Genomic DNA, 19,532 nt, shown 5'->3' on the forward strand with positions numbered 1-19,532 from the left:
CGGCCTCCTAGAGAAAAGTATTAGGGCCAGGCATAGATGAGGAAAAGATTTTTTTTATCTTGCATTACGAGAATAACGTCAGAATGTCGAGAATAAAGTTGCAAATATTATTTTGGGAATAAAGTCGGAAATTGTGACCCGGAACCACTTTTCAGCTAGTTTGCTAACTAACGCTAGCTGCTAACCCAGTTGTAAATTTGCGATATTATTATTGACAGGCTTAGTCTGGAAGAAACAATGCGGTGACAACGAGTGTTCGCACATGAACGTCAACATTTGTCCTGACACGAATGAATGCTGAGAGGCGCGCAGTCACCGAAGCTGCCGTAGCTTTGCTAACGTTAGTCAATGTGGGCGTGTGACAGCGGAACTGGTACCACAACATGGCCGTTTAGGGCTATTTCAACTTAATGCTCAACATTTCTACTTTTTTCTCGACAGTTCGACTTTATTGTTGAAACGTTAAATAAATGAATACAAAATTCCCCCCTCATCTTTTTTCGTCTTATGCCTGGCCCTAATACTCTTCCGTACAATTGCTGTTCCTTGTCCGTGATAATTCTTGCAACTATTGCCAACTAGCAGTGGACAACCCTAACCCTGCCTCTGTTTACAACGGATGAAGATGACTTCTGACATGGAGCAAAATGCTCATGTGGATGGAGATGGTGTGGACATAGCCTCCGAGTCGCCCCCAGCCCTGAGCAGCGCCACCTGCAGGCCGTGGCCGTTTCCCCTTGCTGAGAGCTCTGTCCTCCTGTGTAAAAAAAAGTAAAGGCCACCGCAGCGTGTCGGTGGGGCCGAGCGCCGCGGGAGGAGGGTCCGTGTGCGCGTGTGCGTGCGCTCCCGTGCACGTGCGCGAGCATGGCGCGCCCCTCTATAATCTGCCGACGGCGCTGTGGCGACCAATCAGCGGCCGTTTCAACTCTTCAATTTGTTGATTTGGTGCTGTGCGCGCGCGGAGGAGAGAGAGACGGACAGAGGGCGGGGGAGAGGTAGAGGGAGGGAGGGGAAGAGAGAGAGAGAGAGAAAGAGAGAAAGAGAGAGAGGGAGGGAGAGAGGACAGAGCCAGGCAGCAGCAGTCAGTCAGTCTCCGCTGGATTCACCGTCGGTCGCTCGCGTCAAAGCTCCATCCTCTCGGCTCTCAGCTCGGTGAGTGGCTCCGCGCTGCTTCCACACACACACACGCACACGCGCACGCACGCACCACATAACACAACTACTAACACATTTTCTTTTTGAAAAACGTGTGCGTGGAAGTAAACTGGAGGAGGCAGACGCGGTTATCCGCGGTGGTCAGCGGCCGGTGGCTGCGCAGGGCGCGCGGGGACAGCTAGGAGAGAACAGCCCGGTACTTTGTTCCTGAGCCCGTCAGACTTTATTTCCTCTTTTCATTCACTTTTTTTATTGTGTAAACAAATAACCTAGAAGGAATTTGAGCAACGCAAAGAAAAAAAAACCCTTCCTAATTTCCTTTCTCCTCCCGTTCTTCGTCACTTGCAGTGGTCCGAGTTAGAACCACGCGTAAAAACAGGGGCCACTTGTATGGAAAGTGATCATATTTCCTATTTAACTTAAAACGGTTGTAGTGTTCATCCCTTCGTTGATATTGAAGGGCGTGTATAGGCTGCCTTCACACATCACTCTTATTAAACCTACTCAGTTTTGTGTTATATTTTCACCCCTCTGCTTTCGTCATCCCCGTTACGCATCAGTGAAAGTGGATGTGCGCTGACCGGAGGAAGACGTTGTGGTTCAGATCGTGTCAGTGGATCACACATGAAAGCTCATCGAGAGTCAGAGACTGGAGCAGGATGAAGTGATGCTGATCCGCTCCGACTCATTCTCCATCTCTCCCTCTCTCTCTGACTTCATCCTGACGTTAGTATCTAATTAGAAGACGTTGAGAGGTTGTTTTTTTTTTAAATTTCAGTCAGACTAGATATCATTAGGGCCCCGCGTTTCACATCATTGTACATGTGGATCTGCTGCTGTTTAGTGTCTTCAGACCAGCTGCTGAATGTGTGTGGAATATGTGTGTGTGTGTGTGTGTGTGTGTGTGTGCGTGCTGGGCAGCTTCAACCGTCATGGTATGGTGGCAGCAAATTATAGGCTGCTGCCTGGAGAGTCAGTTGGGCGGTGGGGACGGGGCGACACCTGGCCAGCTGTGGCAGCAGTGGTCCACTTGGAAATGAGCGGATATGAATATGTCCTGACTCTTATAGTCATTCAGCGGGAAAGCCACTGAGTGTCAGCTGTTGGACACGTTCATGTTTGTGTTGGTACGAGATGAGTTCCAACTTACACTGAGACGACGACATGCGGTGGAGCGTCTCACCAAAAACAGCAGTGAAGTGCAGAGCAAAGTGCTTGTGATTAGAGATATGAAAATAACAGCGGGGGAGTTCTATTGTAAAGTATATTCATTTTCACTGAGTAGACCAAGTGAGAGTGCTCGGTCAAACCAACAGCAGCGTGTTTTTTTCATCTCGCCTGACGTTAAATGAAACCCCATATCATCTTTACTGTTTGTGAGCAGTGGAGCAGACCTCTGGGATCATAACCCCCGTTTGGTGATTCATTTGTGCTCCTTTGATTTACACTTCTGAGCAATTTGGGAGTCGGGAGGTGCCTTGGAAATGTATACGTAGCACTTCACCCTTCGTCCACGTGACTGCGCGTGGCCTCGCTGACTCAGATGAGCTCCTCGCAACCTGACAGCCCAGCAGTTGCATTCTCAAAGAGTGAGGGCCAGAAGTGGGCTGCTGTAGGCCGACTGCTGTAGGCCGGCTACTGACTGTTGTAGGTCAGCAGCTGGCTGCTGTAGGCTGGCTATTGGCTGTTGTAGGCCAGACGCTGGCTGCTGTAGGCCAGCTGGTGGCTACTGTAGGCCGGCTGCTGGCTGCATTAGGCCGGCTGGTGGCTACTGTCGGCTGACTGGTGGCTACTGTAGGCTGACTGCTGGCTACTGTAGGCCGGCTGCTGGCTGCATTAGGCCGGCTGGTGGCTACTGTAGGCTGGGTGCTGGCTGCTGTAGGCCGGCTGTTGGCTGCATTAGGCCGGCTGGTGGTTACTATAGGCTGGGTGCTGGCTGCTGTAGGCCGGCTGTTGGCTGCTGGCTACTGGCTGCTGGCTGCTGTAGGCCGGCTGTTGGCTGCTGGCTGCTGTAGGCCGGCTGCTTGCTGCTGGCTCCTGGCTGCCGTCTGCCAGCTGCCGGCTGGAGATGCATCCAGTTACAGAACACCTGAGATTAACATTACCTGTGAATGAAACTTCCCAGCATGCATTGCCTCATTTTTATTTGTATTTTTTTAGTTTGAAGAAGCCGTTGTGAAACTCGTTGTGTCTTCACTCGCTGTGTCTTCACCAGATCCTGGTTGTTTCTTTCCTTAACAATAAAAACAACAGTGGAGTTAGAGCTGAACAAAGCCTCAGATCTTCTCTTTGTCCTGGCTTTGTGGATTGTGGATATTTCTGGATTTATGTCAAATAAAAAACTGTCTTTTAGGGGGGGGGGGGACTGTTAATGACAGCAGGGGAACTTGAGTTTCTAAGTCTAATTCATTCAAAAATGATTTAATCAATCAATCAATCAATCAGACTTTATTTGTGCTAAAAACAATGGAACACAGAGTGCTTTGCAGAACAAAAGCACCCCACCCCAACCATGCACAGAGCAAAACCATGTCGACAGGGATTGGGGAAATTGATAACGATTATCAATCTGCTGTTGAAAGACATTTTTGCAGATACACGAAACGTGAAAAATTGATTATTTTTCCCGTTGGCTGCACGGTACGTGTCGTCGCTGCAAAGACACTGACACCTGCTGGGAAACGCTTGGCCCCACGGTGCCGTGCCTCCGTGCGCCGGGGCCATAGTGGGGAACCCTCAACAACTACAATAGGGGACTTTGTTTCCCAGAAGCTGATCCTCTCAGCAGCAGAGCTTTTTCCGTGCTGGTGGTCCGGACTCCTGCTGTCGACAGCGTGTCGTCGGTGCAGTGTGTTGGAGTGTGTGGGGGGGGACAGAGGAGCTGCCTGTACATACTTGTACCCCAAACTCCCACGGCGGGGAGCCCTTTGTGTGAGCGCGGCCTGTGATGAACACTTGATCAGCATGTGCAAGATGCCAATACATAATGTGAGAGCACAATTAGAACAGAAGAATCCCTATAAAAGAAATATCTAAAGTCTAAACTCAAATGAAAACAAATAGATTCTAAAGTGATTCACTTTAACATATTGGTTCTGCTTTTCACTCACGTCCTAGTGGAAATGTGTCAGTTCAAACATCCTTTTAACTGTCAGCGAGAGGAAAAAGTTCACTTTTGAAAAATAAAAAATAGTTTGACCCCCCCAAAAAAGGAGCCTCCGTTGCTGCTCCACGGCCACCGAGCCACGGTGGCAAAAGCTCGGTCACCTTTAGTCTCTGGGCCGGACACAGTCACAACAGCGGGGTCAGCGCTGCAGCGTGGAGCCGGTTACGCGGTCAGAAGTTCAGTCGGATGACCCGGAGCCAGGTCGCGGAACACAGAAGAAATCAGTGAGGTGGGGAGGGGGGATCTCTGTCGTAGGTGAAAAGCCAGACTTCGGCACTCGCGCCACACTAGAGGCGTTCTCCTTTTTTGGGGTTATGGCAAAAACAAACAGGCCACTGCAGCAGTGGAGAGGCAAGAAGAGATGAAAAGCCCACAATCCTCTGTATTGCCGAGACTCAGGATGGATCTAAGTACAGCGATGCTCCTGAGATGACCAGAGAAGCCCGAAGGAACAAGTATCTCAGCGTTTTGTTCCAAAATTGGGGCTGTGGAGCAGCGTCGTGTGTTTATTAGGCAGAGCGAGGGCAGGAAACAGGGATCATCTGCTTCTCTTTCATCTTCTTCTTGTAGTTGTGCAGAGAGGAGGGTTCATGGAGTTGACCTGACAGGTCCAGCTGGGTCTCATGTCGTGTAAACACACACAAAGGTTTTTGTTCTTTTTGGAATGGAAGATTACAGAAAATCGATTTTCACAACTAAATTTCGGAAGGAGAACATTTGTTGCTCTTGTACGTCCCAGTCAAACTGATAGGGATACCAATATAATACTACTACTCATAATAATAACAATAACAATCATTGAGTATTGTTTGATCTCATGGGCCTTGAGATGACACACACCAAATTTGAAGTAGCTGGTGTGAAGTCTGTCGGAGGAGTTCGTTAAAGTATGACGTGCGAAAAATGTCCAAATTTGCATGTTATAAATCGTACTGGTCGACTTCCCGTTGGTCGGAGGTAATGGCGACCTTTTATTGTCTTGTACGTCTTGATGTGATACACTTTATTATTATTAGTTATTTAGACTAGCCCATGCTCGAGACCCCTAAATTATAAAATCTATAAAAAGAAATATCACCAATTTTGATGAATGTGCAAATTTCCGTGCAGGTCGGAGCACGTTAAGTGCCTCAAATTAGCGATTAATTTGCGTTATAATAATAATAACATATTAATAATAATAGTTCACTCAATTAAAATAGGTCCTCCGTCTGACTTTGTCAGTGGAGCTCGGGCCCTAATAATATAACTCCTAGGGTGTTATTATCAAAGCCTTTTGAAAAAAGAATTTGAATTGAGGCCTGACATTTTCATCATATATTTTAAAATGAATAACTGTAATTAATAAGAAAACACAAATACAAACCATATAGAATTTGAATTAAGAAAATAATGATATATTTTTTAAAGTAAAATTTAAAGATCTTTTCTGCATTATACACATATATTCTGTAAAATAAAAGTTTTGATGTCTGCTGATGAATTGGTCGAGCTCTAAAACAGGTTTTTATATGTGCACACGTAAGAAATAATTTTTAAAAAGTCAAAGAAAGACAAAAAAGGAGTAGATATTTCTTGACAGTCTCTGTCCCGAACCCCCCAACCCCCCACGATCAGAGTGAATGTGTGTTTGGTGCGTTGAGCTTAGCGGCAGCAGCAGAAAGGATGTTGGTGCGATGTTGACATCAGCTCGGCTGCACACTGATGAGGGGGGAGACGGGATAAGAAGGGGCCGGGATGGGACGGCCTCCAACTCCTCAGCAGGCCGACTCGCCAGAAGACGGAGGCACCGGGGAGGGGAACAGGTTTTTCCCCCAGCGTGACCGATAAGCACTAAACACTGGGATTATCCGTTGCTCCTTCGGACTTAACATCTTCAATTTTTAAATATGAGATCCTCCATCAGCTGGTTATTACCAGAAGCTCTGAGACACAGTCGCTCTTTCGTCCTCACAGAGCATGTGTCGGTGGCTTCACGTTGTATGTCAACTTACAAGTGTTTCAAGATTTAGGAGCAGCTATTGAGATGATGTGGCAGAAGACTTTGGTTGAACTAGTGTTTAGCGCACACACACACACACACACACACACACACACACACACACACTTACAAACTTGTTAGATGTATCGTCTTCTGATCGTAATGAATTTGGACATTGAGATTGTAGGGATTTATTACAGTGTAAGAGATAAAAATATGTTTTTAGTGTTTCAGTTGTACACTCTGTCTTTCATTTACTTTTCATAACCTGGATTTATACTTTTTTTTTAATAAGTACAAAGATTAACATGACAAGAGTGCAATAAATGAATATATTCCACGTTCACACTGGTGTAACTGTGTGTCCGGTGTGTGAGACAGTTGTGTGAGACATGGTAGAAGGGGGTTACCCATGGCAACTCCTCGGCCCTGAGAGCTATCAGGGTCAAAATGCCAAGCCTCACCTATGTCAAGAGGTCGGCTGGGTGCTAATCTGCTATCTGGGCCGAGGCGGCGAGGCTCTCACCCAGTGGAGTTCCACACCAAAAAAATACTGAATGCATTTCCACGAAAACTTGGTGGAAGGATGGGACGTGGGCCGAGTTTAGCTCTCTTTCTTTATCACTGTGAATTTGTGGCATTTCTTGGACACCAATTTGCTGATGAGTGTGTACGAGTTGCTGGGGCAGGATTGATTTTAAACGGACGTTCTACTGCCGTACTCGTTTTAATTAGTTGTAATTCATGAGGGAATAGAACCACAGTATCAACTCAGCCAGGCTCAATGAGCCGGGTCATTGTGGCCCTGTTGTGTAGAGGCCCTGCGTTGAGTTTTGGGATGTTAGTTTTAGATATGTGGTTGTGGAGGGGTTCTGCTCCTTCCCCCTTTTGGTCTCGTGTTAAATCGACAGGATACGTGTGCGCCTTTGAGACGCAGCTGCGCCGGCGTCCCGCACATCGCTCTGGTCCTCTCCCGAGGGGCTTGTGCGCGGGAATGCAAACGTCCCCGGGTGTTGCTCCGGTCATTCAGCTGGAGAATCTCACACATTGCATTCAACGGAAAAGTGAAGAAAGTGAAGAGCTCCTGAACGGCGGACGTATCGACGGCGCACACATAACCTTTGACCCCAGGTCGGCTTCCTTGGACATGATCGCTTTTCTGTCTGTCAAGTCGGCAGACTGTTGTCCCGCATCATCAGCTGTAGTGGATTACTGTGTGCATCGCTGACACCCGCCAGCCCCTGACGGACGAGCCACTCGAACCTCTGGATGCTAATGAAGCCCCCCGAAACCGCACTGTGTGCTAATCCGCCCCGACAGTGGCCTTTGTGCTCTGTATGCGTGTGTGTGTGTGTGTGTTGGGGGTGGGGGGGGTGATAAGACTGATACGGCTCAGGTGCATTGTCAGGTACATTAAAGGGATTAAGTAGCAGGAGTGTGGCTGTAGTTAAGGAGTGTGTGTGTGCTTGTGTGTGTGTGTGTGTGTCTCCTCTTGATCGTCATTTCCCCAGTCAATTTGCTGATTCAATCTGTGCCGGTGCAGGTCTGTTTTTCTAACCTCCCTCGCCACAAGAGTGTGTAATTGCGCGGCGCGCTCGAAAAAGCGCGGCGAGTGCGGCCTTCGCCCCCCCCCACCCACACACACTTTCGCGTCCGCAACTCCAGGCAGCAGCAGACGGCAAATTGGAGGACGTGTGAATAGCGGGAGCTTTTACCGCGCTCGCAGAAGGCAATCGCGTCAAGTGAACAGTTTCCCGTCTGACAGGTGTTCGACTGCATCTGTCTGCGGCGGGAGACGCTAAATTGTTGTTTGAAGACGACGCCAGCCTTCCTCTCGGCCCGCTTGACAGCTCCCTCCAATTAAGGGCTCTTCCGGCTCCCGCGTGTCGTGTTTGCAAAGGCGGCAGATCGCTGCTCATCACAGGCCGGGTCAGAGTGACTGAGATGATGTGACGGCATGTCGGGAGATTCTTGAGACTGCGTCGATGCTGGAGACGGAAATCAGACGAGGGGGGCCGGTTTCACACCCAGATTAAAAATGGGCTCGCTGGCTACAATGTGGAACTGGCGTCTGGTATGTGATTGGGAGGTAACGAACTTGGCTGAGCAGAGAGAGGGCGAACACATGGTACATGACGAGAGAACGACATGTAATCTCTCTCCGGAGCTTTGCCAGGTCAGTCGCGCGGTTCAAAGGCGGGTTCTCTCTCTCTGACACAATACGCCGCAGGGCCGGCGGCTTCATCTCATTTATGAAAAAAATATAGCTTTGACCCCCTGTGGAAAAAGGTGTACGATCTGTAAAAGCAACCTGTACGGAAGAGTATTAGGGCCAGTAATAAGAGAAAAATGAGAGGGAAGATTTATTTTTTTCAAAAGTCAAAATGTCGAGAATAAATATGAAATACTATATTGCGAATAAAGTCAAAATATTTAGACTTTATTCTCGAAATGTTAAAGAAATAAAAAAAATCTCCCACTTCATTAATAAAGAAAAAAAATTCTCCCACCTCATTAATAGATAAGAAAAATCTCCCCCCTCATTTTCCCCCTCATGTCTGACCCTAATACTCCTCCGTAAACCTGTGACATAATACCACACGATGAAGTTGTCATGTGAAATGTGTCGGCAAACGGTCTGACATATCTAGGGCTGCAACTAACGGATTGTTTCAATTAGCGATTAATCTGTCGATTGTTTTCCCGATCAATCGATTTAGCTGTTGGGTCCATGAAATGTCGTAAAATGGTGAAAAATGTCGACAGTGTTTCCAAAACTCCAAGATGATGTTTCAATCCACACACCAAAGATATTCAATTTACCGTCACAGAGGAGCAAAGAAACCACAAAAATATTTAAGAAGCAATACATATATATATTTATATATATATGTATATAATATAATTGAAGAAGCTTATTTTTCCCATAAAATCTACTTGAACCCAAATACTCGATGATCAAAATAATGAGCGATGAAATCTTTTCTTTTTTTTTAACCATAGATATTAAAGGAAACGAAAACGGTCAAAATAAAGAAAACGATAACAAACTGTCATGGTTACAGGTTTCCACCATCAAAGTACAAATCCAGTATCCAGAAATTTATACATTAGTTAGGTCATAAACTTTTTCCACTGCCATAAAGTCATTCCATTTCTCCCATTTTTGAATGGGAAAACGTTTTCTCTCATTTTATCCATTGTGTAAATTTCCTCTAGAATTTCTGACCATTGTTTCATTGAAGGAGGTTCAGTCTTGTGCCAGTTTCTTGTAATCGCTTTTTTACTTGTAACTGAGTGATTCATTTGGTAATCGATTACTCATCGATTAACCGTTGCAGCTCCACACATATCACACAAGGAGCGACCTTAGTTGTTAGGACAAAGCAGTTCCCCGTGTTCAGCAGCTCAGTCGCTCAGTATCTCTTTGGCATCACTACAGAAGTGTTGCCGATCATACAAAGGTATGAAAAGAACTTTGAAGAGAACACACCACCAAAAATGTGTCTTCTGAGAACGGGGAAGGTGAAGGTGAGGCCTCGGACCAGTGGCTTCGCAACAATGGAGCCGTGAGACTCCGACTTCCATCGGATCTTCGACGGGGCAACACAGAGGTTGTGTATTCAGATAAGCTGCCGGGAGAGAGAGTGTGTGAGTCAGTCAGGACAATGCTGCAGCTGCTGACCATCCTTCACACACACAGGTTAAACATCTGCCGCCGCCTTCCAAGCCTGCAAGTGGTGAGAGGACTGGGTGGGATCTAAAAAGAAAGACAGGTTTCCTCTTAAAGTCGTGTAGCAATGGATATTGGATAGCTCAACAATTCAAATCCACGCCCTGCAGCCGGCGGAGTAGCGGCCTCGGAAAAACGTCCCGGGTTCTCGCCGCATGTAGAACCTGGGACAGGCCCTGGAGGGCATGGAGCCACGACAGCATGCAGCACGTCCGACCTCTGAATAGAACAATGTACAGACTCTTGACCCATATCAGCCAACATTTGGTTTCAGAGGCTGTACAAAAAACAAAAAAAGCACAAAGGCAAACTCTCTCTTATTTGTTTGGTCTGAAGTGCTCCCCATCATCAGGCTTTGTCTGCGGCAGCCGAGGATGAAAAGCGTGGGAGCGAGCGGGACAAAGCGTGTGTACGTTGAAACAGAATCGTTAATAAACCCCCCCCCCCCACCGACCAGCCGCGGCTAATTGTGTTTCCCCAGCGTCGTGTCCTGGGGGGCGGGGGGTGCTGCGGAGAACAGCTGGATGATATAAGAGTGCGCGGCCAGAGGTTACTGCGAGTTGTTCGATTTTATCCCTTTTGAGTACGGTCCACTTTCCCCCGGATTGGAAGCGAACGGGACGCGGCGCTGCAATGAAACAGCGCAATAAAAAGCGTCCGTATTTCAAAGGGAGCTTTTATTGCTGCGCTGTAGATGAGCTGTCAGACTTTCTTTATTTTTTTAACACCTTTTCTGGCCCAGTTTTCTTTTATTTGCAACAGCGTAATCCTCTGTGTCGTTCTCCGAACAGAAAGTGTTACATGTTTCGCCAGCGGTGGTCCGAGACGGAACCTATTTATATGGCAGTGATGTGTTAATTACCACCAAGATGGATATTGGTTGTAATAGTTTGAATCGCCCTGACATGCCCGGGAGTTAACAACGAGGCTTTAATACCTGAGGGATAACACACCCACTGCGGCCTTGTACACAATATATTTACTGCACCTCGGTCAGATAATACACTGTGCAGTGAAGGCGGCGAGCCGCTCGCTCTCTGACCTTCGGTCCGTCCATTCATCCTCCTCGCCCATCACTCACGTGCAGGGTCGCAGGAGGCTGCCGCGGCCTCAAGACGGTGAGCTCACATCTGTGCACCACTGGATTCGGATCCACGGTGGAAATATGTGCACGACAAGAGCATCCTTGAGAATTACAAAGAAGAAAAACAAAGGGGACTATGTTTAGCGCATGTGGCGTCATTCATTGCGCTTTTCATGTCTGACGCTGCCTCTGTCTTCTGCCAGAGGTGCGAGGAGGTCATCAGGGGCGACGCGCCGCGACTCATCCGTCTTGTCTGCGGATCACTTTGGCGAATGGCCGCCAGTGGTGGGTCGAGCGACGTTATTGACTCCCGATCGGAAGCCACAATTTTGTCAAAAGCACCAAATTGGTAACCTTTTTGTGTTTAACAGGAAGTAAAAAGGTCCGTGAATCGCCGGCGTTTCGAACTGTTGTAGCAATGCAACAACGGAACTAAACGCGGGGCACGTTCAAATTGTGCGACTGAAAAAAAGATGAGCGCTCGTAAGAGAGAGCATATTGTAAACACTTGAAAGGCTTCGAGACGTGTTTCACAAGCGAAACCCTGGACAGGATGAAATGAAACCCTGGAGTTCTCGACCTTTGGTGAGGTTCTACCTAAACCTTGGTGCCTGCCAAGGTTCCTGGTCAAGTTCCCGCGGCGGGAACACAGCTGTCGTGACCCGTCCGACTCTGCCGTGGCGAATGCTGTCGAACGAGCATCTCAGCCAGTCTCTGAATTACAACGGAGCATCTGAGCGCGGTCGGGCGGAGCCGGTCGCACATGCCGGCGCCCAGTGTTTACGGCGCGGTTGGCGAACAGAGAGCGACGCCTCCTCCGGTTTTATCAGCCGCGTCTCCAAGTCGCGCTGCTCACCAGAGTGCGTATTAATCAATTTCGGACGTGACATAGAAAAACGAGCGACCCCCCGGCAGCCGAGAGGCGGCTGAACATGAATATTTGATTGTGACTTCTGGAACAAGTAGATTTCTTTTTTTTTTCCTCAGACCCAGACTGCTTCCAAATTGGATTCATCCCTTTTTCCGAAAGAGAGATTAAGATAAGAGGAGGCTCGGCTGGATGGAAGCCTGGCGCAGCGCCGCTTGTATGTCCCTGCTCAAGTGCATGATGGTTGCACATATTCAATGTTCATGTCAGCTGGGGGCTTTTTCTTCGAACCCAGTGATTTCGACTCTCTTCGCCGTATCTCCGCTGCTCACACACTCGTGTGGACACACACACACACACACACACACACGCACACACACGGCGCTTTATAGACGTTTGCTCATTTGCATTGTAATGAGCTGCCACATTCCACGGGAGAGTGACAAACCGCGGCCCGCGTGTCTCCTGTGTTCCTGCTGTGGGGGCCGTAACAAAACACAGCTTCTCGTGATGGAAGTGAGGCGGAGAAATGAAGGGGCGCAAACGGAGCGCCGCCGCAGACCCTCGTAAGAACAACGTGTTTCACACCGGCAGACAAAAGCCCGAGCGCAGAGCCCGCCCAGCTCACCTTGGGGCTTCCACCTTAACACCTAACTGTGACAGGTAAACGTTTGTCCTCCTGAACAAAGTATCGGGTCCTCGTGTACGTGAAGGTTGTCGCTCACTGTGTTCTGGGAGGACACTCACCGTGGACCTGGGAAACCAAATCAGTGAGTTTGTCTCCAATGACCCCTGTGTCGACCACAGCAGAGAGATACATTCAAAATATAAAAACCTTATCTAAACACAGTCGCCACTACAGAAGAGACTGTACGAATTGTAAGACCTACTGTAAATACACGTTCATATTATTCCGGCTCTGATCTTGAAGCACATTCCGTTTGAAATAAAATGACAGGTACTACATCTCAGCTGTGTGTTGTGTAAGTCAGTGTGAGTTCGGCACAGAGGAGCTCACACACACACACGCAGAGTAGCGTCTGGTGATTGTTCAAGTTCATCTGACGGAGAGGTTTAAAAACCTCAGGGTTTCAGTCTGGACGGACGGAAGCAGAGACGTTTGGCGTCGATGAGTAACGATTATTTTCATAATCGATTCATCTGTTGATTATTTTTCTATTATTTTTCTATTCTTTAAAATTGTTGATCGTGTTTCCCAAGCCCCGAGATGATGTTTTGTTTTGTCCTCACCCCAAAGATATTCAGTTTACTGTCACAGAGGAGCAAAGCGACCAGAAAATATTCACGTTTAAGAAGCTGAAATCAGAGAATTTTGACTTAATTTTTTCATAAAAACTTCTTGAACCGATTAATCGATTATCAAAATAGTTGGCGATTAATTAGGTAATCGATTACTAGTCGGTTAACTGTTGCATATCCAACGACCGGCGGCGAAGGCAGGGACGGCGTGAACACTCACGTTGAGTACGTTAAGTTTCCAATTTGTCAAATAGTCCCAGGAAAAGGAGCCCCTGCTCTCACTTTTCTTCACCACCGCCGGTCGCCGTGATTAGTATTTTCTGTTGCCAAGCAACCGAGTGCAGAGGAGACAGCATCTGCTTTCTGTTTAGCACAGGACCAGTGGGCCCAGGTGGTCATTTTTTGAGGTGTGTTAGTTTAGATGGACATCACGTGATATGTTGAAAGTTGGTTTTCATTGTCATTGTGACCAATGATCTCGAGGATTCTTGTAATTCTAGTATCTATACATGTGACACATAACAACTTTGTGTAAGTCTCACCGTCACCCGGTTTGTCTGCTGTGATCCTGCCGTTTGCTGGTGCGACCGCTGCTCTGAAGCCTTGGGGCGAGATCGCTTATCTGTTGTGGTTCCAATTAAATTGGGTCACAAAAAACGAAAATACATCATATTTCACGCTTCCACCTTCTTGCAGCTCGCCCCCGTCTCATCTCCTTGGAAATTCAGTTTCTTGACATTGTCGTTTGGTCAAAAAGAAAAGAAACCCTAAGACGCCACCCAGCACATTAGAAACCAAAAATCATGTCCTCATCGAATTTAGATGAGACCCTCTGTGATAAAAATATTTGTTATCATTTATTAACGGGAACATTTATTTAATAGATGAATTAAAAATGAAAACAACCCTTCAGTGGGACGCCGCCTCTGTCCACACTGTGGCAGGATTCATGTCAGTGATTTTTCCAGACTGTCCCCTTGGGTGTTTTCGGGGTCTGCTGTGTCGCTGTGTCAGGTCTCCCATCTCCGTCGGGGCCTGCTGACCCCCCCCCCCCCCCCCCCCCCCCCACCACACACCACACACACACACACACACACACACAAGCCTTCTCTGTGGTTATATAACACTTTAAATCCTAAAGTACCATCTGGTACCAACAACACTATCCATCACTAATTGTTGATCATGGCAGCAGTCATCAGCGCTCTCACACACACACACACACACACACACACACACACGCTCGCTCGCTCGCGCTGAAGCACTGAGGGCGTTGCTGCTTAACCCAAAACAGACTGAGACATAATGAACACACATTACACTCTGCAAAGGTGTAGAACATGTCTTAGGTCGTAGATGGATGGCAAAACTTTTCAAATCACACATACACACACCCACACCCACCCACACACACACACACACACACACACACACACACACACACACACACACACACACATTTCAACATCTATTATCTCCCCTTTGTTAAGATTAGAGCAGCTCAGGTTGCACGGGGGGATTAGGCTGGTTGGGACTTTGTAATTGCTGGGAAAGGGTCGCCCCAGTGAGTGCATCCGTGTGAGTGTGTGTGTGTGTTGGGGTCAAGCATAGGGGGCGCGGATTACATGACCCACAGTGTGCCGGTCCTGTCGTGTGCTTTGTCAGTTCCTGCGGACCATGACCCTACACACTAAAGGCCGACATCATTTCACATCGGGGCCTGGACGTCATTTGGCCTGCACGCAATAAAGCGCTTAGCATCCACTCGCTGGGTATTTGTCCGGAGAACTACAATGAACTACATATATGTAGGTCAATTTATAGACACATACACACGGCCCCCACCCCCACACACACCCACTGCCTTTTTCACCATGGGGGACGTGCAGGCAGTGCAAGGTGTGCAGCTTTTTAAGATGACGCCTTTGGTGCAAAATTGCAACACAAGTTGCTCGACAGAAAATACAAAGTTGCAATATAAAATGGGATATGATACAAATGCGTGGTACACAGGTAGCGCACATAAATTACATAAAAGTTAAGTTCATACATGAATACAAAAATATAAATGAATGCTTAAGATAAAAACATGTCATATAGAAAGAAATAAGAAAATATAAGTGCAAATGGAGGAAGAGAAAGACAGGCTGTGTTAATGGGTTGTGATACCCTGGTTCTTCCAGGGGCGAAGAGCACGCATGTCCCCGTCTTTGCCCCGGTTGTCACTTAAAGGACCAGAGTCAGGAACCTGAGAGGTCCGGTCGGGGAGGGAAAACGCTGAGAGCATGTCTGACACAGGTATTCAGGCGCTGGACCACTGAGTGATTTAAAATCAATTCCACAACTGACAGGCGACCAATGAAGAGACTTTAGGACAGGGAGTGATGTGTGCTCTCCTTCTGGCCGTGGTCAGTACATAAAGCCCCTTTCACACCGGCCAAAAAAAACCTGTTTAAAGCCCCTAACACCCGGTATTTTCTGCAGTTTGAAAACGTTTAATCGGCATTCAGCCCCGGGTCAAATGATCGAGTAATTATCGGCTTCACCGCGTGAATATCACACACGGGTGAACGTGCTAATTTGCGCAATGACGGAGGCAACGGAGGCTCGTCTCCTCCTTCGGTTTACCTCTGCGACTCTTTGTCATCTCAGCCTCAAATTCCATCCGTCTTCGTTCAGTCAGCGCTCGAACGTCGTTCAGTCTGCGATGAGTATGTATACTTCTGAAAAGATGTGAGGTAACGTTGACCACCGTCTAACTGGCTTCCACGCTGGCTGCTTTCTGTTGTTTACCACACTGTTCTTCTTCTTTGTTTCATGGCGCGCACCGCTCTTCAACGCCACCTATGACCGCCACCTATCACTTCGCCATTTTCCGGCGCGTTCCCCAACGTCGTGTCGCCAAAACCACGACGCACCGCGTCTGCTGGCGATCCTCAGACCCTGGTTTGCCTGCAATCACTTATTTACTTTTTTGGGGCAATTGGGTTGCAACAGGAAGAGCCATTCCACTGACCAAACATAGACTGTACATCGAAATGGACTTGGTCACCAGGTGGTTTAAGAATGAGCTGCACGCTCATATGTCGTAGGGACGGTATTCCAAGAGCTGGCAGCGGACTTTTATATGGAAGAAGAAGAGACTCTAACGTTCACATACTTTTTACCACAATCTTTTTCAATAGATTGATTCTGACTATGAACTTTAGCTCGTGCTTATCCTATTCATCACTTTGACTAGTTATCACTAGTTCTCCCCCCCCCCCCCCCCCCGTGCAAGCTGCCCTGGCGAGACAAAGTCTACAGATAAACCACCCTGACCTCTAAGCTTATACCTGCCTTGTCATCCCACAATGTACAATTTGTCAAAAGCCAATCTCTCTTCACCTATTTCATGTCAGATTTGTAGTTTGTTGTGAAAAATCTTTGTGAGGCAATTCGGCGTGTGCATTGTTTGAGGCGCGGTTGAAAGTGTGGACAGGCATGTGAATGTGCTCACGGAGAATGACGTCATTCTTTGCGCCAGAGGTTTCAAAGTTGGGGAAATCTTGCTGCCGCTACAGAACAGACGTTCCGTTTTCTCTTGCTCTCCGTTCTCAGCAGCATCAGATGGATGGAGCCGGTTTTTAGCATTTTTTGGCATTTAGTAACTTCTCCTAGTGATCATTTTTACATATGTCATTTTGGGTCATTTATAATAAAGTTTTAATGGACTTTTCCTCGCCCCCCCACACGCAAAACACCATTTCTTGGAGATAGTTCAAGCAACAGTGGCCATTTGTGAGGTGCATCCAGTCATACATCAGAGCTGTGTTTGCGCTGCAGAGCACAGCTGGAAGCTCCTCCAGGTGGAAAGCAACCGTGCAACACTATTGAGACTTTCTACACCTCGGTATTACTTTGTGCTTTCCACTGCGAGATATGTTTCTTTGTTAACTCGGATGCGCCAGGACTAATGAAAGATGCAGTTAGTCTATGGTTTGCTCACGACTCCATAATCCCCAAGAAAACGTCCTCTTAAATGAGTAGAGAAGGAGAGTAGCCACTGTTTCTCTACTCTGAGCTACTAGCTGTAGGATATGGTCATGCTCTCTGTGGGTAAACAGAAATTGTTTAGATAAACCTGAAAATATGCCCTATAGTTAAACTATAGTGATCTGTTAGCTCAGAAATCAGGCATTGTATGAAGGCAACGCACGCACGTGTTCACCAAAACATCAAATCACTCGCTCGGCGAGTCACCGGAGGGGACATTTTGTGACACTTGGTACGCCCCATGTTGGTTTGAGCGCGTGGGTGAAATTACTGGGACTTTAGCGGTGACACGGCGCCTCCTAGTGTCGTAACCCAGAGGTGACTGAGCGTAGGGAAAAACTACAGATGGAGGTCCGAAACGTCAAAATACAGGCTTTTCACATCGAGAGAAATTCCCTGGTTGACAACGGAGTTATTGTGTGCCCCCACAAAGGTCATGCACATGGTGAGTTTACGTTGCGAAAATAAAGAATAGAAAATATAAAACTGTGTCCAATCACCATTTGTAGAAAATATAAAGCTGTGTCCACTCACGATTTGTGCTATTGTGAGGGTTAACTTGTTTGAAACGTATTTCACCTTTTTTTTTTCCAATTCATACTGTAAATGTGCAGTCTTCTCTAAAGCCCTGGAGAACACAGGGACGACTCAGTTAACCCATCTGGACGCATCCCATTGAAAAGTGAACTGCTTGTTATTGGTGTTAAGGCATCACGAGCCAAACCGAACACTCAGTGGTCATTCTTGAAGACTTATCTGGAGCTGTCTCATTGCCGCCCCTTGTGGTCGATGGTGAAACAAGCATACCCTCAGCATTTACTCCTGCAGCCAAGAGCTAAGTTGAGTAGTTGTTTTTCACCCATACACTGCAGGCGTCACCAATGTGACCATTCCAGTCCAGAAAACCGAGAGAACGTGACACTAAACCATTGTTCATGCAGATATCACGACGCCTGGCACATCGGAAAACTGTGACCCCAACACACGTGTTATCTTGGCTATGCAGATTTACATAGTTACAGAGAGAGAAACAGTGTCATCATCCATTTCTTCAGATGCAAAGTGTCTGAAATGACAATAACAGGAGACAACAGCTACACAACCAAGGAAAATCAGTCCCGTGTGTCAAACGTCTGAAGTTCAGAGTGTGTTCACTGGTGAACTGGCTCAGCAGGAGCAACACTAACAGGACATGTTGTACCACAAAGAAAATATCTCTTGACATAGTCTGACTGAGACTGCCCAAGCTTCATATTAATAAATGTACGATGACTTCAGGTGAAGATTAGGTTGAACGTCTACACACACGCCATATTACTACCTTTCCTGCTCTAACTCTTTGTCAAAACAGTGAAAGAGACACATTCCAGTGGACTCGCCATGTTATTTTCATTTGCTCTCCCACAGAATGCCACGGGACCACCGACTCAAACTAATATGGACGTATGAGAGTTGTGGTGCATTGCCTCAGGACTTCTGCACCGGCCCTTCGTGCCTTATAAAAACCCAGTGATCTTTTTGTTGCAAAAACAACTCCTTTGTTGCATTTTGATTTGAGGCATCAGTGAGCCGGGTGATGAGAATAAGAGTCTTAATCACAGCAGGAGTGTTGCAAACAGAGAGGGGTGCGATGACATGGCCCGCGGACCACACAATATCTACACACCAGCTTCACTTCACACACAGAGTTCATTGCTCCTGCGTGTGTGTGTGTGTGTAATGTGTCTGTATTGTTAGTTTTATTGATCTTTTCTCTGTAACAACAGGACTGTAAAGCCTGTCTGGGAGGCCGATGAGCCGTCTACCCGGACACAGTGAATGCTGATTAGCTGTTTCAACCGGTGCAGTCCTAAGAAAACAGTACAGTGCATGCCGCATTTTTTATTCAGTAAGCATTTACAGAAGCTTTTGCTTTCAAATATCAGCCTTCACCTCGAGTCACCCAAGACACTATGACCGCAGGGGTAGAAATCAGTGCTGTCCCAGAAAAACCTGCATTAAAGGGGTTCAAAAGCAAAACGCCCTTTGTACAAAACCAAAAAATTGGTGCAGACCGCACCTCACAATGTGTGCAGTTTGTACACATCAGCTGGCGCTGCTAGTGGTTAACGCATCGGCCTCCCATACCCGAGGTCGTGGGTTCGCGGTTCGACCAGAGCAGTCAAGTCACAACGACAACAAAGGGAGAGACAAGCTCTCTCCACAATCACTGACGGCCCCTTTAATGAATCTCAAATAGATCCTCAGTAT

General features: G+C 47.3%; 1 protein-coding gene across 1 annotated transcript in view; it reads left to right on the forward strand.

The window, feature by feature from the left end:
• Window positions 1-1,034: 1,034 nt before the first annotated feature.
• Window positions 1,035-19,532, forward strand: part of LOC118311160 (cadherin-6) — a 72,083-nt gene continuing 53,585 nt past the window's right edge. Inside the window, exon 1 of the mRNA XM_035634760.2 lies at window positions 1,035-1,152. The gene's annotated coding sequence lies outside the window, so the exon portion shown is untranslated. The remainder of the gene's footprint in view (window positions 1,153-19,532) is intronic.

The sequence above is a fragment of the Scophthalmus maximus genome, chromosome 5 (assembly GCF_022379125.1).
Source record: "Scophthalmus maximus strain ysfricsl-2021 chromosome 5, ASM2237912v1, whole genome shotgun sequence".
NCBI classification, from domain to species: Eukaryota; Metazoa; Chordata; class Actinopteri; order Pleuronectiformes; family Scophthalmidae; genus Scophthalmus; species Scophthalmus maximus.